The sequence below is a fragment of the Oryctolagus cuniculus genome, chromosome 19, assembly GCF_051225735.1.
Source record: "Oryctolagus cuniculus isolate XC-2025 breed Fujian yellow rabbit chromosome 19, ASM5122573v1, whole genome shotgun sequence".
In the NCBI taxonomy this organism is placed as follows: domain Eukaryota; kingdom Metazoa; phylum Chordata; class Mammalia; order Lagomorpha; family Leporidae; genus Oryctolagus; species Oryctolagus cuniculus.
In genome coordinates this window covers 60,422,772-60,450,671 of record NC_142885.1, presented here as the reverse complement: position 1 = coordinate 60,450,671, position 27,900 = coordinate 60,422,772, and the positions used below count along the sequence as shown (strand labels likewise).

Here is a 27,900-nt window from a genome sequence, read left to right as displayed (position 1 = left end):
AAGGTTCCCATACTTCTGTCACTCACACCTCATTTTGGCTAAGTCAATGACTTTTTTTTTTTTTAAGATTTTATTTTTTTTATTTGAGAGATAGAGTTATAGACATTGAGAGGGAGAGACGCACAGAGAGAGGTTTTCCATCCACTGGTTCACTCCCCAAATGGCCACTAAGGCTAGAGCTGGGCCGATCTGAAGCCAAGAGCCAGGAGCTTCTTCCAGGTCTCCCACTTGGGTTCAGGAGCCCAAGCACTTGGACTATCTTCGATTGCTTTCCCAAGCCTTAGCAAAGAGCTGGATTGAAAGAGGAGCAGCCAGGACTAGAACTGGCGCCCATATGGAATGCCAGTATAGCAGGCAGAGGATTAACCTACTGTCCCATGGTGCTGGCCCTGATTAGTGACTCTTAATGGGGGGAATTTGCCTGCCAGGGACATTTGGCCATATCTGGTTTGTCACACTGGGAAGAGAGCGGGGGATGGGTAGAGAGCAGAGATGCCATACAACATCTCACAGTGCACAGGACAGCTCTTCACAATACAGAATCACCAGGCTCCACGTGTCAATAGGGCTGAAACCCTGAACTAGATTCCCATGCCTGATCTGTTGCAATCCTTTAATTTTTTAAATGAAAAATAAAATCATGCATCACTTCCCTAAATAGGCAACACATGACAGTTGCCATAAACAGGAGACAATTGGAAAATTAATATTCAGAAAACAAAAATCAGTTACTTTATAGCTAGATATTGTTCCAGCGCCCTGCTAATGTGCCCGGGAAAGCAGCAGAAGATGCACCCAAATGGAAGGGTGGGAAGAAGCCCCTGGCTCCTGGCTTCAGATCAGCCCAGCTCCAGCTATTGCAGCTATTAAGGGAGTGAACCAGCAGATGGAAGATCTCTCTCCCTCTTCCTCCCTCCCTCCCTCCCTCCCTCCCTGCATCTCTCTCTCGCTCTCTCTCCCCCGCTCCCGCTTTCTGTCTGTAACTCTTTCAAATAAATAAATTTTGTAAAAATTATATAAATGAGGAGCTGGCGTCATGGCGCAGTAGGTTAATCCTCCGCCTGCGGTGCCGGCATCCCATATGGGCGCCGGTTCTAGTCCTGCCTGCCCCTCTTCCTGTCTAGCTCTGTGCTGTGGCCTGAGAAAGCAGTAGAAGATGGCCTAAGTCCTTGGGCCCCTGCACCCGCATGGGAGACCAGGAGGAAGCACCTGCAGCTCTGGCTGTTGCAGCCTTCTGGGGAGTGAACCCACGGATAGAAGACCTTTCTCTCTGTCTCTCCCTCTCACTGTCTGGAACTCTCTCAGATAAAATAAATATTTTTTAAAAATTTTAAAAAGTGTATAAATGAAAAAAATTATGCATGGATTTTTAAACTATTTTAAGGATTGATTTATTTGAAAGGCAGAACAATAAAGAGAGGGAAAAGGAGAGCAAACAAAGAAGTGAAGTCTTCCATCCACGGGTTCACTCCCCAGATGGTAGCAACAGCCAGGGCTGGGCAGATCAAAAGCCAGGGTGGGTGGCAAGGGCCCAATTACTTGAGCCATCTTTCACTGCTTTCCCAGGCACATTAGCAGGGATCTGGATTGGAAGCGAAGGAGCTGGGAGGACCAGCACTCTGATGAGGTATGCCTGCCTTGCAAGTGGCAGTTAACTTGCTGCACCACTACACCAGGCCCTTATTTAAAAAATTTTCACATGTAAATAAGTTTGTCTTCTAATTCCATTGTCCACAAACTTTTTGAAGTATCCTCACCTATCAGATAATGGTATGGTATAAATATTAAATTTCTGGAATTTGGTGACTACACTGTGGTTATATAGAAGAATGTTCTTACTCTTCTTACATAAAGATTTTAGGAATAAAAGATCATGAAAGGTGGGCGTTTGACACTGCATTAAGATGCTCCATGGGTGGGAATGAGAGCGGGAGGAGCTGCATAGTTTGGCACACATTCCCACAGACTTACCCCTAATTGTGAAGCTAAAAACTTGCCATGGGACTCCAAATCCCATTAAGTTGGGAGGTACTAATCCCATCTTATGTGATAAAGCGATCATATTAAGTTTAGAATTGATCATATAGATAGGATTAAAAGTCAAAGGGATTACATAAATAAGACCAAGTGCCTGGTAATAACAATAGATAGAATTACAAAGAAGAGAAAGTTCTACCATGGGATGCAGACCACACAGCAAACTCATGGAACGACTAACGCCCTAAACAGCACTCTGACCTCAGAATCAGCCCCTAAGACATCCGGATCTGGCTGAAAATCCCATGAGAGCATTTCAGGCATGGGAAGTCAAGACATAGAGGCAAAAACTATTCTACATGGAAGATCTCTGTGAGTGAGACCCCAGTGGAAATAAGGGGCTATCAAAGAAGGGTGTACTTTTCTCTGAAGGGAGGAGAGAACTTCCACTTTGCATATGGCACTCTAAATACCAACAGAGTTTGTGGACTCAAAAGGCTTCCATAGCCTTGGCAGCTCATGTCAAGAGCCTCAGGTGGTCACTGACATCAAAAATAAGAATGCTAGTTGTTAAATCAACAACAGGAGTCACTGTGCACTTACTCCTCATGTAGGACCTCTGTCCTTAATGTGTTGTACTGTGAGAATTAACAGTAAAACTAGTCTTCAAACTGTATTTTATACTTTGTGTCTATGTGGGTGCAAACAGTTGAAATCTCCACTGAGTATAGAATTGGTCTTCTGTATATAAAGTCAATTAAAAATGAATCTTAGGCCAGCGCCGCGGCTCAACAGGCTAATCCTCCGCCTGCGGCGCCAGCACACCGGGTTCTAGTCCCAATCGGGGCGCTGGATTCTGTCCCGGTTGCCCCTCTTCCAGGCCAGCTCTCTGCTATGGCCCGGGAGTACAGTGGAGGATGGCCCAAGTGCTTGGGCCCTGCACCCGCATGGGAGACCAGGAGAAGCACCTGGCTCCTGGCTTCGGATCAGCGTGGTGCACCGGCCATAGCACACTGGCCTCAGCGGCCACTGGCAGGTGAACCAACGGCAAAGGAAGACCTTTCTCTCTGTCTCTCTCTCTCTCACTGTCCACTCTGCCTGTCAAAAGAAAAAAAAGAATCTTAATGAAAAATGGAATGGGAGAGGGAGTAGGAGGTGGGACGGGAGTGGGAGTTGGAAGGGCAGGAATTGGGGGAAGAACCACTATATTCCTAAAAGCTGTACATATAAAATTTGTATTCATTAAATAAAAACCTTCTTTTTTTAAAGATTTATTTGTTTGAAAGTCAGAGTTACATGAAGGAGAGGCAGAGAGAGAGAGAGAGAGAGAGAAAGTCTTCCATCCGCTGGTTCACTCCTCAATTGGCTGCAACAGCCATAGCTGTGCCGATCCGGAGCCAGGAGCCAGGAGTCAGGAGCTTCTTCCAGGTCTCCCACATGGGTGCAGGGGCCCAAGGACTTGGGCCATCTTCCTCTGTTTTCCCAGGGCACATCAGAGAGTTGGATGGGAAGTGGAGCAGGCGGGACTCGAACCGGCACCCATATGGGATGCTGGCACTTCAGGCAGCAGCTTTACCCACTATGCCACAGCACCAGACCCATAAAAACCTTCTAAAAACAAAAATAAAATAAAATATAAAATAATAAATTGCGGCCGGTGCCACGGCTCACTAGGCTAATCCTCCACCTGCAGCACCAGCACCCTGGGTTCTAGTCCCAGTTGGGGTGCCGGATTCTGTCCCAGTTGCTCCCCTTGCAGTCCAGCTCTCTGCTGTGGCCCGGGAGGGCAGTGGAGGATGGCGAAAGCTTGGGCCCTGCACCTGCATGGGAGACCAGGAGGAAGCACCTGGCTCCTGGCTTCGGATCAGCGCAGCACTGTGGCGGCCATTTAGGGGGTGAACCAAAGCAAAAGGAAGACCTTTCTCTTTTTCTCTCTCTCTCTCTCTGTCAAAAAATAAATAAAAAATAAATAAAAAGTTGCCCCATGGCATTCTGCATTCCACATTACAGTGTCTGGGTGGAGCACCTGTATCACTTCCAGTTCCAGCTTCCTGTTCATACACACTTGGGAGACAGCAAATATTTGGGTTTCTGTCACCCATGTGGGAGATTCAGATTGAATTCTGAGCTCCAGATTTCAGCATGGTTCTGCTCAGTTGCTGCAGGCATTGGGGAGGGAACCAGTGATTGTGAGAGCTCTGTCTCTGTCACTCTCGCTGCCTTTCAAGTAAACAATTTAAACATGAGTAAATAAAAGATCATGGCATTGGCAACTATCATGGGAAAGTTTTAAATTTTTATTTATTTCATATCATTCTATTTTGAAAGGTAGAGAGATAGGGACAGAAATCTTCCATCTGCTGTTTCATTCCCCAAATGCCCACAACAGCCAGGACTGGACCTGGCTAAAACCAAGAGCCCAGAACTCCATCTGGGTCTCCTATATGGGTGGCCAGGTCTCAGGTGCTTGAGCCATTATCTGCTGCTCTCTGGGTGCACATCAGCACTCTGACATAGGACGTGGGCGTCCCAACAGCAACTTAAGCCGTCATACCAAGCACCCACCCCTCAGATGCTACGCTATGTTTTTTTTTTTGTTGTTTTTTGTTTTTTTTTTTTACAGAGTGGACAGTGAGAGAGGGAGACAGAGAGAAAGGTCTTCCTTTGCCGTTGGTTCACCCTCTAATGGCTGCTGCGGCTGGCGCGCTGCGGCCGGCGCACTGCGCTGATCCGATGGCAGGAGCCAGGTGCTTCTCCTGGTCTCCCATGGGGTGCAGGGCCCAAGCACTTGGGCCATCCTCCACTGCACTCCCGGGCCACAGCAAAGGGCTGGCCTGGAAGAGGGGCAACCGGGACAGAATCCGGCGCCCCGACCAGGACTAGAACCCGGTGTGCTGGTGCCGCAAGGCGGAGGATTAGCCTCGTGAGCCGTGGCGCCGGCCATTATGCTATGTTACATACCTACGCATATACACATTCACAGAGAGAGAAAGATACACAAAGAAAACACAAAAACGTGTAAATGTTCAATCTAGGTAAAGTATGCAACAGAGATTATTGGCGATTAAAAATTCTCTCAATTTTCTGTAGCCTGGAAGTTTTGCAAAATAAAAATCTTCAAGCAAATAAAAACTCTGCTGCATTTACCTCTAATGTCAGAAAGGTCAAATTTTTCAGAGTCATGGAGGGCTTCAAATATTAAATTGTTTCTGATGAGTCGAACGCTTCCTATTGTAGTCCCAAAATATCAAAAACATCTACCACATGGGGGAAAAATGCCATTGCCCATTCCATCGTATTTGTGTAGATGAGACAGTCCCGGTGACTTAAGGACGACACTGGAATTATCTGTGGGGTGTTCTCCAGTGCTGTAATGTCACATAGCCATACACTAGTCACAAGGCGTCTCCATGAGAGAAGATACCTTAGCATCAGCAAGTGTGAGAGCGGTGTGAAGATAGGCTAGCTCTACAGGAGGCTTTCTCATTACAAGGATTAAAAGCTGAAGGAAAGGAGAGTGGTTTTCTCATGGTGATGCAGGTTTTCAGCCAGAGGCCTCTGCTAGCTCAGCCGTTGGCTGCTTCTCTTCAGTCTTACAAGGTCACTGCTGTGAGACTCCGTTTTCTAAGCTGTAGAATGGAGAGAACTAGGTGCCAGCTTGGGGCTGGGTCTCCCTGCCCTTTGAAGTCTCTAGAAAATGCTAACTCGATGCACCCACCACTCCATTGCATTCCAAGAGCTGGGACACTCCTGTGCCCTTGCAAAGATGTCATCGAATTCCTGGGAACTTGCATCCTCCCTGTCCCCCAGGGCTTGACTTTCTCCTGTCTCAGGTGACTTCCTGTCCTCCCTCCGCCTCTTACGACAATATATTTGTGCTATGCCAGGAATTCAGTGCCTGGCTGTGGTTTCCAGCACATACACCCAGACGTGGATCCATAGAAACTCACCAACAGGGGCACAGAGAGACAAAACTCACCTGAGCAGAGACAGAGATAGCCATACACAGACCCAGAGACACAGACACACTTATCCACACAGATATTCCCAGACATACAGAGACTTACACACAGACACACCCATACCCACACCGACACACATTCCCATACAGAGATAGACACACACACAGACATTTCTAGACATACAGAGGCACACACACACACACACACACACACACGGACATTCCCAGACACAGGCACACACTCATCCAGACACAGACATACACACACTCACACATTCCCATACATACAGAGAGGCATACACACACACACACACACACGGACATTCAGATAGATACACTTGAGAGACATAGCTGCTCTAGACTTTAAGAAGAAGGGTTGGGGCCTGCGCCATGGCTCACTTGGTTAATCCTCTGCCTGCAGCACCGGCATCCCATATGGATGCTGGTTCTAGTCCCGGTTGCTCCTCTTCCAGTCCAGCTCTCTGCTGTGTCCTGGGAGGGCAGTGGAGGATGGCCCAAGTGCTTGGGCCCCTGCACCCTCATGGGAGACCAGGAGGAAGCACCTGGCTCCTGGCTTCAGGTCGGTGCAGCACTGGCCGTGGTGACCATTTGGGGGGTGAACCAATGGAAGGAAGACCTATGTCTGTCTGTCTGTCACTGTCTCTTTAAAAAAAAAGAAAAAGAAAAAAGATGAAGCGTCTTGGAATCTTGACAGAGTTTTCAAAGCAGACAACTTAGTACAGAGATGTGCCATATCACAATGTTTCGATCAAGGGCAGACCACAGATAACACGTGGTCCCATTAGATTATAACGGAGCTGTAAAATACCCACTGCATAGCAATGTCATAGCCAACCCCAGCAATGCATCACTCACATGTTTGTGGTGACACAGGTGTAAACAAACCTGTGCTACAGTTTACAAAAGTGTAGCACATGCAACTATGTACAGCCCACCATCCTTGATAATGGGAACAAACAGCCAGGTTCCTGGTTTACGTAGTTACTCCGTTAGACTTTCTGTTATTTTGCAGCATACCCATTCTACACGTTAAAAATGAAAGTTGACTGTAAAGCAGTACGCCGCGTTACGATCTACACCAGACACATCCGTGTAAACACACAATAAAGGCACTGAACTTCACATTTCTCGGACACCTCCCGGTGGCCCAGTGATGCATGATGGGACAAGAATCTCCCTTCAAGTCCCCTGACCTTCCTTCCCCTGCTGCCTTCTTTTAGTCTGCCCACGGATGCTCTTCTCCGCTTTCTTCTTCTCAGAATAATCCATCGCGTTCCAATTCCCCGATGTCGCACGCTGCTCGGGACTTGGTTTGCACAGCTCTCCTCTCCCGGAGGTGCTCTGCCGAGACACAGGCCTTCAGATCTGGTCTCCACCTCTCACATCAGGTTTTCCAAGTAGAAAAAGGCGGCAGAGAGTTTACATCCCCACCCATGGGAATTATACCACCCACCCTCACACCACCTTCTGACGTTATCACTATCGACAGAGGGTTTCTGTCGGTGATGTTGACTGTTTCATTCATTCTCTACCAGAATTGTTGGGAGGTCTCCAGGAAATGTGGTATTTACTGGGCTGGCCTATACGTGGATTTAGGATTCTAGTCTAAGTCAACTTATGGCCCAGTGTTTGTGGCACATTCTTGCCAACACGCAGCTGTGGTTTGGACATGGATTTGAGTGTATTTGTCAAGGGTTCCTGTGCTTGAAGTTTAGTCCCCAGTGTGGCAGTGTAGAGATGGTGGAACCCTTACAAGACAAGGTCTAGTGGAATATGATTAAGTCTCTGGGGGTGCTGCCCTTGGAAGGAATTAAAGTAGTCCTCATAGGACCTGGTTAGTTCCCACAACAGCACGTGGTTAGAACAAGCAAGCCTGGCTCCCCAATCTCTGCTTCCCTTTTGCTCCCTCTTCCACCTGCTCCCACCGTGATGTCATCCAACATGATGTCATGTGCCATGTTGTGACACAGCCAGGAGGGACCTCACTGGAGACCAAACAGATGGAGCTGCCTGGTCTTGGATTTTCAGCCTCCAAAATTGTGAACTCGGTAAGCTTCTCCACAGAGCTCACAGCTTCAGGAGTTTGGCTGCAGCAACAGAAAGAGGACAAGGACAGATGCCAAGCTCCTTCCTAACTCAGGTCTTTGCACCTGCTGTCCTCTCTCCCTGGAGTCCCCGTTTTCCTAGTCTTGATACGGTTCGCTCCTTCTCACTTTAAGGCTCCGCCTCCAGGTCATCACCTGATGGGGAGGCTCTGTTTGCCCTGACCTCCTCGATCATTTCCTTCATGGCGTTTGGCACAGCCTACACTGATTGTATTTTTCCTGGGGTTTACTTGGGGCTGTTTTCCTGCCCTAGACTGTCAGCTTGCTGAGGACAGCAACCATGTCTTCCATGTTTGCCTTGGGATCCCCGGAAACCCAGCACAGCCCTTAACAGACACTCCCCTAAGCTCTGAGAGACCTCCCTTCTTATTTCAATTCTAGCATAGAAGGTTTCCAGTTTCACAATTCTAGAATCTCATCTGCAATCCATAGGTAAATTCAGCAGCTTGTTTATTTAAAAGCTTCTTGTCTCAAAATAATTTCAGACTTTAAAAAAGTTGAAAATACGGGAGTCTGCCTGTAGACCCTCCTCTCAGCTTCCTCTAGTGCCATCATGTTCTGTAACAACTAAAATACAACAAACATAACCAACTAAGAAGTTAACATGGGTTCAATACTATCAAAGAGCCTGTTTTATCCAGGAAATGGTCCTAACAGACATACATCACGCCACCTTCATTTCTTCTGATATATGACACGACCTCAGTCTTTCCTTGTTTTTTTTATGACCTTAACACTTTCGAAAATGATTGGCCAGGTGCTTGATCAAGTGTGCCTCTATTTGGATCTGCCTGATGTCTTCTTATGATGAGACATGGATTTGGGGTTTAGGGGAGTGATGCCCCAGAGGTGAGGTGCACTTCTCATCCAGTCACTTTGGGGACGTGTAGCAACATGACTTGCTACTAGTGATGCTAATCACGGGATTAATCTGGTCTGTTGTATTTCTTTTCTATAAAGTTATTGCTTTCCCTTTGTGATTAATAAATATCTTGGGGGAAATGCTTCAAGCCTAGCTGGTTCCTCCTCAGAATGCTGTTCGTGTATATTTCAGCATCCATTCATGGATCTTACTTCCAGCAACTACTGTGGTGTCCTAATGGCACTATTTTATCTCATTCCTGTTATATTAGTTATAAGTATTCTTTAAGGAAAGCCTGCCTGGTTCACTTCTTTCCTACCTTCCTCCTGTCCTCCATTCCTTCCTTCCAATCCATATGAGCTAGGGGTTTTGTTTTGTTCTGTGACTTATAATCCAGCCTCACAGGTATTTGTGTCTTGCGTTGTTCCAGCCTTGGCTGTTGGGAGTTCCTTCCGGTTGGCACTTGCATCCTTTCAACAAACCCTATCCTTTTTGGAGATGCTTCTTATCTTTTGGTGCCAAAAGTTCCAGGCTTATCTTGTATTTTCCCCTGGTTCAGCTCTTGAATCTCTGACTGTTGCAAGAAGCCCTCATTCCTTTTATTGGAGAATGGTGTTTAGAAACCAAGATCTGGGTGGTAAGTGTGTTCATCACTACTGGGGAATCTTTGCTTCTAAGCACTCATGTTTCAAAGATTGGCAATATGTATACTAATCCATGCATATACACCCTCATCTCTCTCTTTCTCTATCTCCCTCCCTCTCTCCCTCTCTCCCTCTCTCCTCTCTCTCTCACTCTATCTATCTATCTATCTATCTATCTATCTATCATCTTTAGTTGACCTTGATACTAATGATTTCAATTCACGACCATAGGGCTCATTCTAGTATCTAATATCATTCCTTTCCTTATTCGTAATTTTTTAATTGAAGCTTAACTCTTGATCAATGAAAAATAGTAATAAGTTCCCTCTCATTCCTCCCTTGCCCTTTCCCCTGGAAATGGCTCATATGAGGTCACGACATTGAATGCTAGATGTTGCTGTCACCCAAGCTCTACGAAAAGAGAAGCCAGCTGATTTCATGGTCCTTAACGCAAAAGGCACTAATTACACACTTTATTGGCAGTGGGTGCAAGAGGGTCAGCCCAGGCTCTGGAATGTGAGCTCATTGTTCCAGCCAAATGAGTCAGTTGAGATGGGAATGCAAATTTATTTGAGCAGTTGCATGTCAACATGGTTCTGGAAAAAAAAGTTGGCCTGCTTTCCGTTCCAGCCCTCTGGGGGAGCACTCTCACCCCTTGGCCTCTTACTTTGGTCACTGTCCTTGTTCCTGGAAGCACCTTGCCTGTTTCCGGCAATTTCTGCCCCTCCCCTTCCCGTCAGCATGCCGTCCCCTTTCTTTCTGAGTGCCCATGTTTCCCTTTTCACAGAGGGGCCCAACAGAAGTCCGTCATGGCTGCGTCTTCAGAATCTTTTTCCATCAGAAAAGCCAGGCTTTTCTTAACTTTGTTGTCTGAGGTTTGGTTTTTCTCCTCTTAGGTTCCTTGCTCTTGTAACACTTGAGGTGTGGGGGAATTTTCTGTTTTTCCATCCTTTCATAACAGCTCAGAGTTGTTCAGGAAGAAGCCTCAAGGAATGTTTCAATGAATACCCAAATTCTGCCTCCTGCACTCAGGATATGTGAAAGATAAGGAAGGAGGGGTCAGATTTGCTCATTCTCGTGGCCTGGGGACCATTTACTTGGACTGTGACGCTGGCTCTTTGAGCTCTTTCTGGGAAGAATGAAAATAAGGCTGCTGCGGGTATTATTACCTCTGCTGTTATCTGAATCCAGAAGCCCACAAGCCTGTTTCACTGGGATCCTGATAACTCCCACAGCGAGGAGCAGCGGCCACCTTCCCAGCAGCCTGGGCTGACCAGCAATGAAGCCAGCTCTTCTGGAGCCGGGCGATGCCAAGGCTGAGCCTAAGGAGAGGACGTCTTTTCTCACCCGTAGCTAGGGAGCCTGTATGGCGTGTTCTCGGCAGCCAGAGTCTTCCTTGGCAGCTTCCCTGGGGGTACATGGGTGCTAAATCATTTTGGGGGGCACAGAACAGTCATTGACAATGAAGAACTCATTTCAAGAGTTCTGTAAATATTATTGGTTCTTGGAAGGAATGCTTAGCAAAGTCATTTAGGGTAGGCAAGAACAAAGGTGAATAATAATACATATTTTGCATTTTTTTTGTATTTATGTTCATTTTATTTGAAAGAGAGAGAGAGCTCACTGGTGTACTCCCCAAACGTCGGTAACAGCCTGGGCTGGGCCAGTTGGAAGCTCGGAGCTGGGAACTCAATCTGGGTCTCACACTGGGTAGCGAAGAACCAGCTACTTAAGGATGTTGCCCCCCAGGATGTGCATCAGCAGGAAGTTGGACGGGGAGAAGAGCTGGGACTTACACCAGGCTGTGGGAATCCCAGGTGGTATTGTAACCAGTGTGCTGAACACCTGACAAGTAATGTGAACAGTAACCACAGGCCTTGCTGAGTGGTAGAGTTGGTAACAAGAAGACAGAGGCAGTAGTAACAATGACAAAGGTAGATGAATTCAATCCAGTTCTTCCTTAGGAGCTGGAGAATGCATATCAGTTTATTGTGCACGCTGATTTCATTGAATGCTTACCACAGTGTGAGGTATGGACTGTCATTTGTCCCACAATATATCTCGGGGACTGAGGTTCAGAGAGATGAAGGGTACAGGTCCTTTAAAGAGTCCAGGGAAAATGGAATTAAAAAGGTAAGCTTATCTGGGTTTAAAAAAATTAGAATCCATACTTTTTTTTCAAATTATGCATTTTCATGAACTTTTCGAAAGTACTTTATATGCATAGATTTCAACATTTTTTTGTACAGAGGCTGGTGCTGTGGTGCAGTGGCTTAAGCCGCTGCCTGTGGTGCTGACATCCTACACGGGCACTGGGTTGTGTCCCAGCTGCTCCACTTAAGATCCAGCTCCCTGCTGATGTGCCTGGAAAAGCAGCAGAAGATGGCCCAAGTACCTGGGCCCCTGCACCCATGTAGGATACCTGGATGAAGCTCCTGGCTCCTGGCTCCTGGCTTGGCCTAGCCCTGGCTGTTGAGGTCATTTAGGGAATGAATCAGTAGATGGAAGATTTGTCTCCCTCTCCCTTCCCCTCCCCCTCTCCCCTCCCTGCTCCGCCTTTCAAATAAATATTTAAAAAAATTTTTTTGTACTAAAATGAAGCTTTTGTAATATTTACTTATTTGAAAGGCAGAGTTAGAAGCAGAGGAAGAGAGAGAAGGAAGTCTTCCATCCACTGGTTTACTCCCCAAATAACAGCCAGAGCCGGGCCAATCCGAAGCCAGGAGTCAGGAGCTTCTTCTGGGTCTCTCACATGGGTGCAGAGGCCCGAGGACTTGGACCATCTTCTACTGCTTTCCCAGGCCAAAAGCAGAGGGCTGGATAGGAAGTGGAGCATCTGGGACTTGAACTGGCATCCATATGGGATGCCAGCACTGCAGGCAGCAGCTTTACCCACTATGCCACAACATTGGCCCCTAAAGTTCAATTTAAAAAAATTTTTATTTACGGGGCCGGTGCCATGGCTCACTTGGTTAATCCCCAACCTGCGGCACCAGCATCCCATATGGGCACTGAGTTCTAATCCCAGTTGTTCCTCTTCCAGTCCAGCTCTCTGCTGTGGCCTGGGAAGGCAGTGGAGGATGGCCCAAGTGCTTGGGCCCTGCACCCGCATGGGAGACCAGGAGGAAACACCTGGATCTGGCTTCAGATCAGCATTGCGCTGGCCGTAGCAGCCATTTGGGGGGGGAACCAATGGAAGGAAGACTTTTCTCTCTGTCTCTCTCTCTCACTGTCTAACTCTGCCTGTCTAAAAAATTATTTATTTATTTGAGAGCCAGAGAGATAGACAAAAGATAGCTCCCATCTGCCCATTCACTCTCCGATGCCTATAACAGTCAGGGCTGGGCCAGGGCCAGGGCCAAAGCCAGGAGCCAGGAATACAATCTAGGACTGCCACATGGTGGCAGGAACCCAACTCCTTGTTTTATCACCTGCCTCCCAGGGTGCACATTAGCAGGAAGCTGGAATCAGGAGTGGAGTGGAGACTTGACATGGGACGCAGGCATCTTCCATTAGACCAAACACGTACCCCTAAACTTATCTTTCAATTCTGTTTTCCATGAACTCTTTGAGGTAACCTCAAGTCACAAAGCCCAGTGACAAGGGCTAGTTGAGAACCCTACCTGCTTTTATGACCACTTTGCTGAGTGTTCTTGCTGGAAGAGACGGAGCTGTATGCTGTAGGCCCTGGTAGCTGCTTTAGCACAAGTGTCTCCAATGCTAGTCAGAGGACTCAGAAGAAGCCAAGCCTCCACCCTGCACATGGCTGTAATCTAATGGTGAAGGCATCCAGTCAGGAGGTACAGGGCCATTTGCAAGGCCGTTCTGTGGGGGGTGCTCACAGCTCCAGGGATGTGGCCATCACACTGGGTGTTAGAAGATTTGGTCATGTTTGGAGGCCAGGCAGAAGATGTGCCAGGCAGACCAGCATGAACCAAGGCACAGAGGTGTGAAATAGCATGGTATATGCCTACAGCGGAAAATACGTGGGTGGCAGAAGGTAGGGTTCAAGGTGAAAGGGGAGAGAGGAGCTAAAGCTGCAGATACAAACAGTAGCCTTTACATGAACAGCCTTGGGCTCTAGACACAGAAGGTCCTGGGTCTGAATTACAGTCAGTCATGCACCAGCTGAGCTACACCTTAGAACCTCTCTATACTGGCTGGCGCCGCGGCTCACTAGGCTAATCCCCCGCCTGCAGCGCCGGCACCCCAGGTTCTAGTCCCGGTTGGGATGCTGGATTCTGTCCCGGTTGCTCCTCTTCCAGTCCAGCTCTCTTCTGTGGCCAGGGAGTGCAGTGGAGGATGGCCCAAAGTCCTTGGGCCCTGCACTTGCATGGGAGACCAGGAGGAGGTGCCTGGCTCCTGGCTTCAGATCAGTGCAGCGCGCCGGCCGTAGCAGCCATATGGGGGGGTGAACCAATGGAAGGAAGACCTTTCTCTCTGTCTCTCTCTCTCTCTCACCAACTCTGCCTGTCAAAAAAAAAACCCAAAACCCTCTATGCTTTCATTTTTTAAAAAAAGATTTATTTATTTATTTGAAGGACAGAGAGTTATGGGGGGGGTGGGGAGGGAGGGAGAGAGGGAGAGGGAGAGGGAGAGGGAGGGAGGGAGGGAGGGAGGGATCTTTCATCTGCTGGTTCACTCCCCAGATGGCCACACCTGGGCCAGGCCAAGCCAGGAGCCAAGATCTTCATCCAGATCTCCCAGGTGAGTAGCAGGAGTACTTGGAACATTTGCTGCTGCTTTTTCCAGGCCATTAGCAGGGAGCTGGATTGAAAGTGGAGCAGCTGGGACATGAACCGGTGCCCACAATTGGTGCTGGCATTGCAGGTGGTGTGGCTTTACCTGACACACCACAACACTGGCCCCTAAGCTTCCATTTTCTTATCTGGGAAACAGACAGTACTGTTTCAGGGTTTCAAAAAGTTTATGGAAAATGGAATTCAAAGGTAATGTGGAGGAAAGCGTTTGGCCTAGTGGTTGAGGTACTGGTTTGGATGCCTATATCCCCCATCAGATTGCCTGGGTTTGATGCCTGCCTCTTTTTCCTGATTCCAGCTCTCTGCTAATGCAGACACTGGGAGGCAGCAGGTGATGGCTTAAGAGAATAAGTTCCTGCCACTTATGTGGGACCTCTAGATAGAGTTCCTAGCTCCTAGTTTTAGCCTGACTTAGTCCCAACCATTGTGGGCATTTGGGGACTGAACCAACAAATGGGTCTCTCTTCTCTTTGCCTGCACATTTCCCACAAACATTTTGAAGCCTCCTTAAATGTTGGGTTGAGAGCCTATGCACCTGTCCTTGGGATATGCAGTTAAGGAATGGATTTGCCAGGATGTATATATTCTTTCTATTGTCAGTAAAGCTTTATAGTTCATATCTAGTATATTCTTACTTCATCATGTGGATTTTTTGTGTTATATTTATTGTATTTATTTACTGCATTTATTGTAAGTGCTCTCTCTCTACATCTGTCTTCCCTGGTCTATGTAGCCCCCCAGGGTAGGGACCATGTCCTCCTCTACCCTCTCAAGGTGGGACCATAGTAATGCAGGGCTCTCAGGCTTCTCACTGTATCAGAATCACCTGGGAGCTCCAGAAAACTGCAGGGGTCTGGGTCCCATCCAGACATACTGAATGGCACTCTTTAGACAGCTGTCTATATTCTCTATCTTGTTCAGCTGGAGTTTTAAAACACGGCAGGAAAAAACTGTTCATGTGAATCAAGGCTTTATGTACATTCATTCCTCAATATCTATAGGGGGCTTGTTCCAGGGCTCCCCTCAGATAACAAAAATCTGTAGATGTTCAACTCCCTTATTTAAAATGGTGTGGAATTTGCATATAATCTTTTTTTAAGCTTTTATTTACTTATTTGACAGGTTAGAGTGACAGGCAGTGAGAGAAGAGACAGAGAGAAACGTCCTCCCTCCGTTGGTTCACTCCCCAAATGGCTGAAATGGCCGGAGCTGCGCCGATCCGAAGCCAGGAGCCAGGAACCTCCTCCTGGTCTCCCACATGGGTACAGGGGCCCAAGCACTTGGGTCATTTTCTACTGTTTTCCTAGGCCACAACAGAGAGCTGGATTGGAAGAGGAGCAGCTGGGACTAGAACAGGCTCCCATATGGGATGCCAGCACCACAGGAGGAGGATTAACCAGCTGCACCACAGTGCCAGCCCCTGCATATAATGTTTGCATATCCTCATATTTTAAGTCATCTCCGGGTTACTTATATTACCCATCACAATATAAATACTATAGAAATAGTTGTTATGCTATATTGCTCAGGGTATAATGACAAGATTTTTAAAAAGCACGTGCACAGGCCGGCCCCGCAGCTCACTAAGCTAATCCTCCGCCTGCGGTGCCGGCACACCAGGTTCTAGTCCCGGTCGGGGCGCCAGATTCTGTCCCTGTTGCCCCTCTTCCAGGCCAGCTCTCTGTTGTGGCCAGGGAGTGCAGTGCAGGATGGCCCAGGTCCTTGAGCCCTGCACCCACATGGGAGACCAGGAAAAGCGCCTGGCTCCTGCCATCGGATCAGTGCGATGCGCCGGCTGCAGCGCACCAGCCGCGGCGGCCATTGGAGGGTGAACCAACGGCAAAGGAAGACCTTTCTCTCTGTCTCTCTCTCTCACTGTCCACTCTGCCTGTCAAAAAAAAAAAAAAAAAAAAATTAAAAAAGCACGTGTGCATGTTCAGTATAGACAATTATTTTGGAACACTTTTGATGTGAACAAGCAGACATAGAGGACTGATGGCATTCGCCAGGATAGGCCAGAGCACATCTCAGTGGCTTCAAACAACAAAGGTTTGGGCTTCGCTCACATTGTGTGTCTTTGTTGGATTGGCAGGAATCTCTGCTCAACAGAGCAGTCACCACCTCGGCCATTGCTGCTGGCTCTGCCAGAGAGACAGAGCTCTGGTGGCCTCACAGCAGCAATAAATGACCTGGCCCAGAAGTGACACATAGTCCCTCCATTCACTCTCCTCAGCACACTAGTCATGTGACCCCCGACCAAGGGGATCAGGAAGTCCAGTCCCAGTCCCGCGTGTGCCCAGAAGGAGGAGCCATGAGTCATCAGTGAATCGCACAGATGACTACCAGATGCTAGGGAGCTGCTATCATCAATTCCACTTCACAGTGAGACTTCAGAGGCTCGTTCAAGGCCAGAGAGCAAACATGGGGCTGGATGTGAGCTCTTTTTTTTTTTTTTAATTGGGGGCAGGGAGCATCTGGCTCAAGACCATCTTTTTTTTTTTTTTTTTTTTTTTTTTTTTTTTTTTTTAAACATAATGAGGTTGGATGGCACATGGCATTACACTTACAAGGCTGGAATCTGGACTGCCTCCAGGCCTTTAGCTCTGCCACTTACCAGATGTATAAGTCAATCAAGTACCAAAACCACTTAACACCCATCAAGGAGACAGTCCAGGGGTGGGAAGGCCAAGCAATGTGTTTTCCAGAATGAAGTGTTTGGACCCAGGTAGGCTTACCTGAGTAGGACTGATATGGGGATGAGGGGTAGCATTTGGGACTGCTCCTGACACAGTCAGGGAAGACACATGCTTGATTCCCATAAGCTGCTCCCTCCCTCCTTGCACTGCAAGGAATGGAGAAGTCAAGTGCAATTGGTTTAACCACATGTATTAGCTAAGGAAAGGGCACATCTAGGGCCTTGCAGATCTGGGTACAGTCAGCAGTTGGTAATATTATTAAGGCCCCAGAATGTTTTTATTTCTCTGCTCAGTTCCCTGCCTCATAGGCCCTATCTTAAGGTCAGTACCCATCACAGTTGTGGGAAAAACCATTGGTGCAACTGAGGTTCTGTGTAAAGCAGAGAGAGTGTGCTGGCTTCCTACTAGCTTTCAGAGAAAACTTCCCTCCCACTTCCCTAGCAAGCCTCTCACCAAGTCTTGAGGGCTCCACCTGGTTTTGACCCGTGAGAAGTCAGCGTTCTTGGGTAGAAATGCTAGCTGCTCTAAGCAGAAAGGGAAATGCGATAGAGGATGTTATATATCCCACAGACTCATAGGGAGGGCTGGAGGAATAAAAAATACTTGAGGCAAAGCTTCTAGGAAAAGTGCCCCAAACCACACTGCAGGCTTGGAGCAATGAACTAACCACCACCCCAGAGGCAGAGCGCCAGGAGTCTGCCCTCCCTGCGACCACTGCTGCCGTCAGCGCGGGTGCCACTTCCCCACCCGGAGCTCGACCCTGCAACTGCCATCCCCCAAGCTGGCCCCCTTCTGCCACTGGTCACGGCAACAGAACGGAGGCTCCCATCTGGATTCAGGCCCCTGTGGTGCCTCTGGCTGTGAGAGACTACATCACAGCCCTGGTCCTTATTGCAGAGGAAGCAGGAGATGTGCCTCCTGATGTTGGCTCAGGGGTGCTGGGACTTGGAATGTGGGATTTCCTCCAACACATATAGGCTACAGATGGGTCAGCTGTCCACCACAACCTGCTGATCTTTGGCGAAGCACTGGTAGGTTGGATTCCATAATGAACTTGGATGGACCGACAGGGATGGGTGGATACGTGGGGACCCACGTCAGTGTCCGTGACACACTTCTGCTTTGGTGTGCTTTCTTCCTTTCCACTGTCTCCATGTGCCCTGGTCCCCTGGCCCACTCTGCCATGCCAGCCACCAACACTTACTATTTCTCACTGAGCCATGCTGTCCTCATTTCTAGAATATTCTCTCCTCTTCTCCTGGCCTGGTTGACTCAGGGGTAGCCCTCAGAACTCAGTTCAAGGAGTTCTTTCCTGTCTTTGCATCCAGCCATTTTGGGTGGGTCACTGGCTCCTCTTTTTCATTCTCCCTTATTGGTTCAATACCCCTGTCTCCCTCTAAGCCATAAATGCAAGTGGCAGTGCAGATGGTGTCTTGCCCATAGCTACAAACACACTCGCTGGCACTTAAGTGTTTCCTGATTTTATTGAATGCATAAGCTTTAAACAAACTCCATTGCAGTATTTACAAAATCCTGCTTGGATAAAAAGATATTCAGTGGTGCTTTTTGGAAACCATAATTCAACTCTTAGAGGTGTGCAGTTTAGAATAACTCCAGTGTTTTTGTTTTTGGTCAAAAAATGCCCCTTGGATCTTGCTATACCCATCTCTTCATTGCAAGGATCATATCCCCAACAAGACGCTGCCATTGATGGGGGCATGTGGCATGCCGGGTATCGGGGTAGAAACCTGACCTGGAGGTACCAAGGCCTAAGGGTGGTGCCAGCCTCAGTTCCTGCAAGACCTCCCCAACCCCAATCTTGATGGCACTGCTGTGTTAACTCCCAGTCGTGCCAGCATTCTCTTAAGAAGCTTCAGCTGGTGAATTTTTTCTTTGCTCCTGTTTTTGCACATGACTTGACTTTGAGAGTCAGATCTTCAAAAATATGTGGGTGGCTTTTCCTATATAAAGGGAGCCCTTTATAAAACAGGCTGCCAGTCTCCCAAGAAATTGGAAAAGGAGAGCTTTGGGACAGCTGGTCTCCTTCCATGTTTAGGCGGACGTGCTGTGGTAATTTTGTCCATTTTTAAAAGGCATTTATTGTTTCCAGTGTGCTAGAAACTAATTTTATTCCCATGTATGAGCATATCTTCCCAGTTGAGCTGGAGTTTATATTGAGAGATGAGGAAAGAATAAAATATCACCAAGAAGTCACTCATGGTAATAATAGCTATAACCACCATGCGTGGTCTGTGCAAGGCACTTTTCTATGTGCCTCATGTATATTAACTTGGTTAGTCCACTGCACAACCCACTTATATACTTATTCCACCCAGAGGAGAATACACAGCATTGAAGGGCTAGGGTCTTCAGCTTCAGGAAGTTTCAGATTTTTTCTAATTCACCATGACACAGAGCAGAACCTTGCTAGTCTCCCAGGCCGGAGTTTGCAGATTTGGAGGGGGACTGACCTGGGGTGGAAGCCCGACGGGGTCATTCACTATGTGCCCTTGAGCAAGTCCTCTCACCTGTTAGCCCCTGGTTTCCTCGTCTGTAAAATGGAGCAACTGTCACTTTCGTATGGGGTTTGCAGTGCTTCATTTTTGGGGTCAGCTTGACCGGGCTAAGTGGTCAGCTGGTCAAGCACTGTTTCTGGGTAGGAAGATGGGGGTGCAGACACTGGCACTCAACTCAGTGGACTGAGAAAGGCCTCAACCCTGACCCAAAGAGGCAGCAGTAAGGCGCACTCCCCCTCTTCTGGAGCAAGAACTCCGATCTCCTGCCCCTCGACATCAGAATTCCGGATTCTTCAGCCTTGTAACTCTGGGATTTGCACCAGTGCCCTCCCCGCCGTGCCCCCCAGTTATGGCTGTGGCTGCCCCGGTTCTTGGGCCTTTAGATGGAGCTGCACCACCAGCTGTGCGGCTTATAGTCCGCACAGTCCGGATCTCTATCTATCCTATCGGTTCTGCTTCTCTGGAGAACTCTAATAAAGGGTTTGATGGGAGGAATAAGCTCACACATCAGGGCCCTTGGAGCAGCGCTCAGCACCAGGCAACTGCCCATCAGACGTGATTCCCCTTCCTCCTGCTGGCAGGTTGGGTGATGCTGGCACACGCCGCCCGTATGCCAGGCCTATAAAGGAAATGGCTGCAGGGGAGAGTGGACAAGCGTGGAGGGTGGGTGGGCCAGCGTGTGAGCTGTGACAGTCGCATAGGCTAGGTCCGCCCATGCAGACCCCGATGCAGTTTGAGGAAGCGGCCAGCACCTTCAAGGCTCTTGAATTTGTGGCAGCTTGCTGGCCTGGATGAACCTGCTCCTGCTACCCGTGTGCAGTGCTGGGCTCTGGAGCAGGACCCAGGTTCAAAGCCTGCCTCTCCGAGGAGACAGAGGCAAGTTTCTTCAACTCCAGGACCTGAAGAAGACTGGCACTGACCTTGGTATGCCCTCTTTCTGGCTCTGCAGCCTGTGTGCCATTCCACTGCGCTCTCTGCCAGCAAATCGGCCCGAGTCTAAGAAAGCGGGGGTCACAAGTTGCAGGGCTCTGCACAGGGGCCTTAGGAAGCCGAAGTGACAGGGCTGGAGAATTTTGCTGTCGCCGCCAGAGGCACTGCAGCTCATGGCCTCCCAGGGGCACCTCCTCTCACCTTGGTGAGTCTGGGGGCCAGGAGCCAAGGCCGGGGCTGAGCCGCAGCCCCCTTGGGGCCTGGGAGTTGGCACGGGGCTCAGACGACCCCGGATTCCAGCAGCAGCTCTGGCCGTTCCCACTCGTGGGTCCTGGAGACAATTGCTTAACCTCGCCACGCCTCCATCTGTTCCTCTCTGGATGGAGCAGGATGGGCGTACCTTCTCAGGACCGCGGTGAGGACCCAAGGGGAGTCGTTAAAGGTGCCCCGCACGCAGCGCCGACTCAGACTGGCCGCTAGGACTCTGGCGGTCACTGTGGTCAAAGCTTGTGCCCAGGCTCCCAGGTCCAGGGCCCTGGGCGCGCGCATGCGCACTCGCACGCCGCCGGCCAGGTGAGAGGGAGGCGGTCCGCCTCGCACCTGGGTTTTAACCCTTCGCGGTCACGGGGGTGGAGACTGAGCGCCCGCAGGACGAGGGCGGGCCGCGAGAACGGCGGGGCCTGACCCTGGGGCCAGGTGGGCGGTGTTTCAGGAGAGCGCCCAGCCGGTTCCAGGCCGGGGTCCGCGCGCGCCGCTCTGCGCCGCGGGGAGGGAGGGGGAGCCCAGAGGGGAGCGAAGTCTCGCGAGATCGCGCGGCGGCGGCGGTAGCGGCGGCGGCGGCGGCGGCCCGGGAGGTGAGCTGCGGGCGGCGGCGGCGGCCGTTGGGGGCTGAGGAGGGTGAGAGCGGCGGAGACCCGCGGCCCGGCGGGGAAGCGGGCAGGGCGGCCGCCCGGCGTCCTGGGCGTCTCCCCCGAGCCCGGCGCGCGGCTGCAGCGGCGCCGCCGGGTCCGCGCCGTCCCGGGAGCCGCGCGGGGCGCGGGGCGGGGCGGCCGGGTCCGCGGGCCGCCCGGGCCAGTCCCACTCGCGTCCAGTCCCCGCGCCCCGGCGCGACCCCGGGGCCCGCCTCAGCGCCTCCCGGCGGCGGCGGCGGCGGCCTTGGCCCCGCGGGCCGGGACAGCGCCGCTGCCTGCGCCTCTCTCTCCGGGGCCGGGCGCTTCTCCGGCGCGTTTGCACCGGGGGGCTGCACAGAGAGGTGAAGCGCTCCGCCCGGAGCCACACCGCGGGCCCGCGGCGGCGGCCTGGGGCCTCCCCCCTTGCCCACGCCCCCGACGGGCCTCCAGTCCTCGTCCCCCGCCCTGGCCCGCGCCTCTTGTCCAGGGGTCCCGCCGGGGCCGCGGGGCTTGTGTCTGGGAGGCCCCCTCCCCTGCCCTGCCCCGCCCCGCCCCGCCCCGGAGGTCGCAAGTCGCCCTTAGCGTGGTGGGTTTCCCGGGACAGGGTTCCCCAGAAAGGGCCGCCGACCCCTGTGGTGCCCCGTGAGGGAGCAGCGGGTGGGTGCCGAGGGCGGGGTGTCAGGCCGAGCTGGACGGGGGAGGTGGGAGCCGCGGGCTTAAACTTGGGAGAAGTTTGATTTTTGTTTCCGCTCGTGATGCTACTCCTGGGAGCCCGTGGCTCTGCAGGCCCCTCCCCTCCGCGGCTGCCACTCGCAGACCCACCTGGCTGCCCCCGCAGGACACTGGAAGGGATGGAAACATACGTGAGCGTCCAGCGTGGTGCTCTCGTTGACAGGGGAGGAGAGGGCTGTGTGACACGCGTGGCCGTGTCATCTACATGTAGCACCTACTCCAGTGCCAGGAGGCCTCACGGACTGGGGGTGGGGGGGTGGGGGTGTCTGTCCGTGCTGCTAGTGCATGCGTTTGGATTGATTAAAAAAAAATAAAAAGCTTTTTCAAACAAAACCAAAGAGTGGAGATAGAGGAGAGATGCGGGGTTATCTTAGTGTTGGAATAGCCTTTTATGCTAATGAACTAGAAACAGCCTGGGCTGATGGGGTACCTAAGGCCACCGTGTTTTCAGGCCCCACCGTAGGGTGTCGCAGGCTTGGGCGGCACCGCTGATTCCTGCCACTTACCACTGGTAGTAATAGAGTCAACAGAGCTGGGGGACTCGGAGGATGTCTCACTAGCCTGTGTGCGCTCAGCGCTGTGGTACTGCGGCTGGGTGTTCATGCCTGGTGTGGGGAAGTGGTGATGACGGTGAGACAGTTTCGTGATTCTGTTGCAGCTCCGCTCACGACTTTCTCCTGTGTTTTTCGTGGCGATTTGTTTTCCTGTATGTTCTATAAACTCTTTTTTTTCCCTTTAAGGGTTTAGTTATAAAGTAATGCTGATTTTGAGTGGGCTTCATCAGGACACTGGGAAGACCCGTAGGCCTGGGCGAGCCCTGATTGCAGGGATCAGCCCTCCCACACATGGTGTGAAGTCTGGATCATGGTTCCCCCAGTCTCTGATAACTACAGATGTGCCTTTGGGACAGTTGCAGTCCTCTTGGAGAACCACTCTGCAGAACCATCTCCATTATTTGTTCAGTTACAGCAGCAAAGGGGCCAGAATTTAACCTATAATTTTTGTTGGGAAAATGGTTCTCAACTGTCTGACACCAAAAGGGTTAGTGACACTTTCGCTGATTACTCTAGACTCTGAGGTGGAAGGCAATTTAGCACCTGTTTGTCGGACAGATGTGCTGTGTTTAGTAGAAATTGTTGGGAATGTTGACGACACTTGAATCAACTAGCAGTTTAAAGTTAGATGGAGTGGGCAGTGACAGCAGTAATTTATGGAATAATGAAAAAGATCGGAGTTAAATAAAGCAGGAATTAGTGTAATCACTTTCCCAGTAAACTTTTCTGCCTTCTGGTGTCCATATTCGAGGATTTGGGAAATGCAGCCGTGTTCAGGGTGACAACTAAGACAGCTTGCAGTCACGTGTCAGTCCTTATGGTGTAGTTCATTAGAAACTGTTTTCGTTTCAAACTTTGCTGGTTTTGCTGCTTCGATTTGGAAAAACAGAAATGGAGTTTAAAAAGTTTAGTGCAGAGGATTTTATAGCTACAGTGTAACATTTTTTCCCACTCCTGTTCATAAAAAAAGTAAAATTTCTTTTTTAAATAGAAAAGTTGCTTCTTGCTATAAAATGTTTATTGTTCATTGCTTGTTACTTTTGAAAGGTGCTATGGAAACAAAAACTGTTGCCATAATAGAGGAATGCACTGTAAATTGCCTCGAAGCATATATTGAATACTTCTGAGTTGGAAAATTACCCAGATTGACAGTAATTAATTTTTATTGCTTTGAACAAGCAGTGTCCTGTTACAGGGTAAAAGGTCACTACTGTTTTTTAAAATAACGTTTTAAGCAGTATTTGTCTTTAAATAAATTAACCAAATAAATATGAATTGCAGAGATACTGAAAATGTTTCACTGTCATAGACATGAGATAAATTGTTGAGTGGACAAAAAAGAAATCCATGCCTTCATAAAGTTTACATTTTAGAGATGTTAACTAGAGTGAAAGTGAATCATTTACTATGCACATAGTAATTTATACCTAAGGTGTTTCATTGATTGGTTTTTCATGCACATCTGAGATGGAAGACATTTTAAAATTGGTATGTGTGGTTTAATTGGCAAATTTTATTTTATCTTATTGGTACATAAAATAAGTGTGTCTTAGCATTAAGGGTATCTTAAATTCAGTAAAACAGAACTACATAAAAATGTAAGCACATTGATTAATGTTTAACACACAAAACTTCACCTAAAGGGAAACTTGCAAAATAAAGATATACTTTTCTAGATCCTTCCAGCTAAACTAGCAATCTTTGATCAGAAGATTCCTATGGGGTGGGCATTTGGTTACCAGGGGTTAAGACGCAGCTTGGGATGGCACATCCCCTGATTCCCTGAATCCAGCTTCCTGCTTACGGGTATCCTGGGAACCAGCAGGTGGTGGCTCAAGAACTTGGGTCCCAGCCACGCACCTGGGAGACCAGGGTTGAATTCCTGGCTCCTGGCTCCTGGCTCTGTCCTGGCCCGACCCCAGCTTTTAAGGGCATTTGGGGAATGAACCCAAGCATGACAGATATCTCTTCCCCTCTCTCCTCTCCTTTTCCCCTCCCCCTCCCCCTTGTCTCTTTGCTTTTAAAAAAGAGATTCCCATGGAGATTCCCTCTGGACCCCACCCTCACCGCTCCATAAAAGAAATGAATAATCAGTGTTTGTAAATATAAGAACGATTTTTTTTTTGAAAATGTTTAGAAGGAAACAAATTGGTGAATTTCCATGCAGTAAGGGTGGTGTGGTTAATGTATTTGAGGGAAAGTTAACCAGTCAGCCATATGAATGGCTTTGGGGGGATTTTTTTGTCTGTTTTCCATTCTAAATGACTTATAAATTTATTTTTATATTTTATTATTCCCAATGGGATGTTCTTATATTTTATCTCTATAATTAATATTTGATATTTTATATTTGAAAGCATACTTACTCTGTATAGTTTATGTGGGAAGCTAGCCCCATGATAACTCTTAGCCTGGAAGCCCGAGTAAGGACTCTTCCTATCAGATTTTGAGGGCAGGTTTTTTAAAAAATATTAATTAATTTATTTATTTGAAAGAGTTATACAGAGAAAGAAGGAGAGGCAGAGAGAGAGATGGTTCACTCCCCAATTGGCTGCAAATGCCAGAGCTGTGCCAATCTGAAGCCAGGAGCCAGGAACTTCTTCCAGGTCCCCCATGCGGGTGCAGGGGCCCAAAGACTCGGGCCATCTTCTACTTTCCAAGGCCATAGCAGGAAACTGGATAGTAAGTGGAGCAGCCGGGACTTGAACTGGCACCCATGATGGGATGTCAGCACTGCGGGAGGCAGCTTTACCCGCTTTGCCACAGCACAGGCCCCAGAGGGCAGGTTTTGTAGTAAACCTAACCACTGAAGATTCTGCTTGACTTCCTCTCCAGGTGGGTTTCTGCTTTGCTTCTCAGAGTGTGGTCCCCAAAGTAAGAACACATGAGAAGCACCCTGGCACTTGTTTGGAATGCAGACTCTGTGGTGCAGCCCAGAGCAGTGAACCATAATCTACATTTTAACCAGATCTCCCCCTGGTTGATGTGTGTGAATCTGGGAGAAGTACTAGACCAGAACAGTGGTCTCAGACTTGAGTGTGTATTACAGGCATTGCTATCCTACTACTGTAGTTTCTGATTCAGTGTTTCTGGACTGTAGCCAGAGAATTTGCATTTTAATAGTCATCTGCTGCTGCTGCTGGTCCAGGGATCATTAGACTGGAGCATCCTGCTCGTTGTGTCTTTCTGGTCACAATTCCTCACACCTCTGAATAACTTCTAAAATACAGATTATTAAGATCTGTGCTTCAGGGGGCCAGCACTGTGCTGCAGCAGGTTAAGCCGTTGCCTGCAGCACCGGTATCCCATATAGGTGCTGATTTGTGTCCCGGCTGCTCCACTTCCCGTCCAGCCCCCTGTTAATGTGCCTGGGAAAGTAGTGGAAGATGGCCCAAGATCTTGGGCCCCTGTACCCACATGGGAGAGCCAATTGAAGCTCCTGGCTTTGACCTAACCTAGTCCTGGCCATTGCAGCCATTTAGGGGAGTGAACCAGCACGTGGAAGATCCTCCCCACCCCCTTCAAATAAATAAATAAGTAAATTTTAAGTAAATAAAATCATGTGCTTTAGCTTGACTTAAGAAGGAACAGTATGTTACTTTATAATTCTTATTGATGACAACATTAAAATTTCTTGTCAGGGGCCAGCAATGTGGCACAGCAAGTTAAGCTGTCATCTGGGACATGAAGTTCAAGTCCCAGCTGCTCTGCTTGTGATCCAGCTTCCTGCAAATGTACCTGGGAAACAGCAGAGGATGGTCTAGCTACCTGGACCCTTGCCATCCACATGGGAGCCCTGATGGAGTTCTGGGATCCTGGCTTTGGATTGGGTCAGCCTTGGCTGTGTGGCCATTTGGGAAGTGAACCAGCAGATAGAAGATCGATCAACCAATCAGTCTGTCCCCACCCCACCCCACCCCTTCAAATCAATAAATCTTTCACTTTTAAAGATTGCTAGTCAATATCTAACTTCAGGGAAATTCATGATTTTGCTTCTGGTTTATAGGTGATTCTCTTCTTCTGTGAAATACTCTTAGCATATTAAAATTATGGAGCCAGCGCTGTGGTGTAGTGGGTGAAGCTGCTGCCTGCAGCATCAGCAGCCCATATGGTGCCGGTTCTAGTCCTGGCCACTCCACTTCTGATCCAGCTCTCTGCTTATGGCCTGGGAAAGCAGTGGAAGATGGCCCAACTGCTTGGGTCCCTGCACCAACCCAGGAGACCTGGAAGAAGCTCTTGGCTCCTGGCTTTGGATTGGCCCAGGTCCAGCTGTTGCAGCCATTTGGGGAGTGAACCAGTGGATGGAAGATTGTTTCTCTCTCTCTCTCTTTCTGTGTCTCTGCCTTTCAAATAATAAATAAATAAACACTTAAAAATTGTTTGTTAGGTGTTTGGCCTGTTAAGACTTGGCATAGCAGAACACTTGGGTTCTATACTCAGCTCAGGTTCCTGCCTTTAGTTTCCTGCTAGTGCAGACCCTGGGAGACAGTGGTGATGGCTTGTGTAATTGAATTTCTGCCATCTATGTGGGAGATCTGAGTTGAGTACCCAGCTCTCGATTTTGGTCCGTTCCCAGCCATTGTAGGCATTTGGGGAGTGAAGCAGTGATGGGAGTGCTGTTATTCTCTGCAACTCAAACATTTTAAAAAATTATTTTTATGTAGTTAAAATATTCATATGATTGAAACACTACAGTGATAGAAGGCACATTTTGAGCAATTGAATTTCCAACTCTATCTTGATATGCCCCCCCCTTCGACAACTTGCCTTATTTATTGCCTTTAAAGGTCTAGTTCTTTGTGTTGATAAAAGCAAATACTGTCTGTTGCTCCCCCTCTTCGTGGAGGAGCAACACAGGACCCTGCGCTGTTCTTTTCGTCTGCTCGGCCCTCCCCGGGTTTGCTGCTGGTTCTTCCCGGGTTGGCTACTATCCCTTCCACCTCCGTGGAAGGGCAGTTCCCCCTGGCCACATTCCCCACTTCCGCAGGGGAGCGGCACACCGCCGGCCGGGTCTCTCGGGGGCTGCACGGGTGTTCCTTCAGCTAGATGTTCCCCTTAGATGTTCCTGGTGCATGCCGTCTCTCTCCTCCTTTATAGTCCTCCTCCGCCAATCCCAACTCGGCTGCCCACACGCCGAGTACGCTGCTCTCCAATCAGGAGCAAGTCCTACAGTTTATTAGTTGAACTGGAGGCAGCTGTGCGGAAGCTGTTTACTTCTCTCCCAGCGCCATATTGTGGGAGAGCAGATGCAT

General features: G+C 49.2%; 1 protein-coding gene across 30 annotated transcripts in view; it reads left to right on the top strand.

The window, feature by feature from the left end:
- The window catches only part of MRTFB (myocardin related transcription factor B), a 295,069-nt gene that overhangs the window by 80,409 nt on the left and 186,760 nt on the right, over positions 1–27,900 (top strand). For 7 of the 30 annotated variants that reach the window (XM_070064818.2, XM_070064808.2, XM_089321825.1 and 4 more), the window contains exon 1: positions 21,190–21,326. The exons of 7 other annotated variants lie outside the window; for them this stretch is intronic. The gene's annotated coding sequence lies outside the window, so the exon portion shown is untranslated. Of the gene's footprint in view, positions 1–20,933; positions 21,046–21,177; positions 21,370–21,928; positions 21,949–27,900 lie in introns of those variants that run through there. 16 more of the 30 variants (XM_089321807.1, XM_051847458.3, XM_089321824.1 and 13 more) reach the window with 10 other exon arrangements.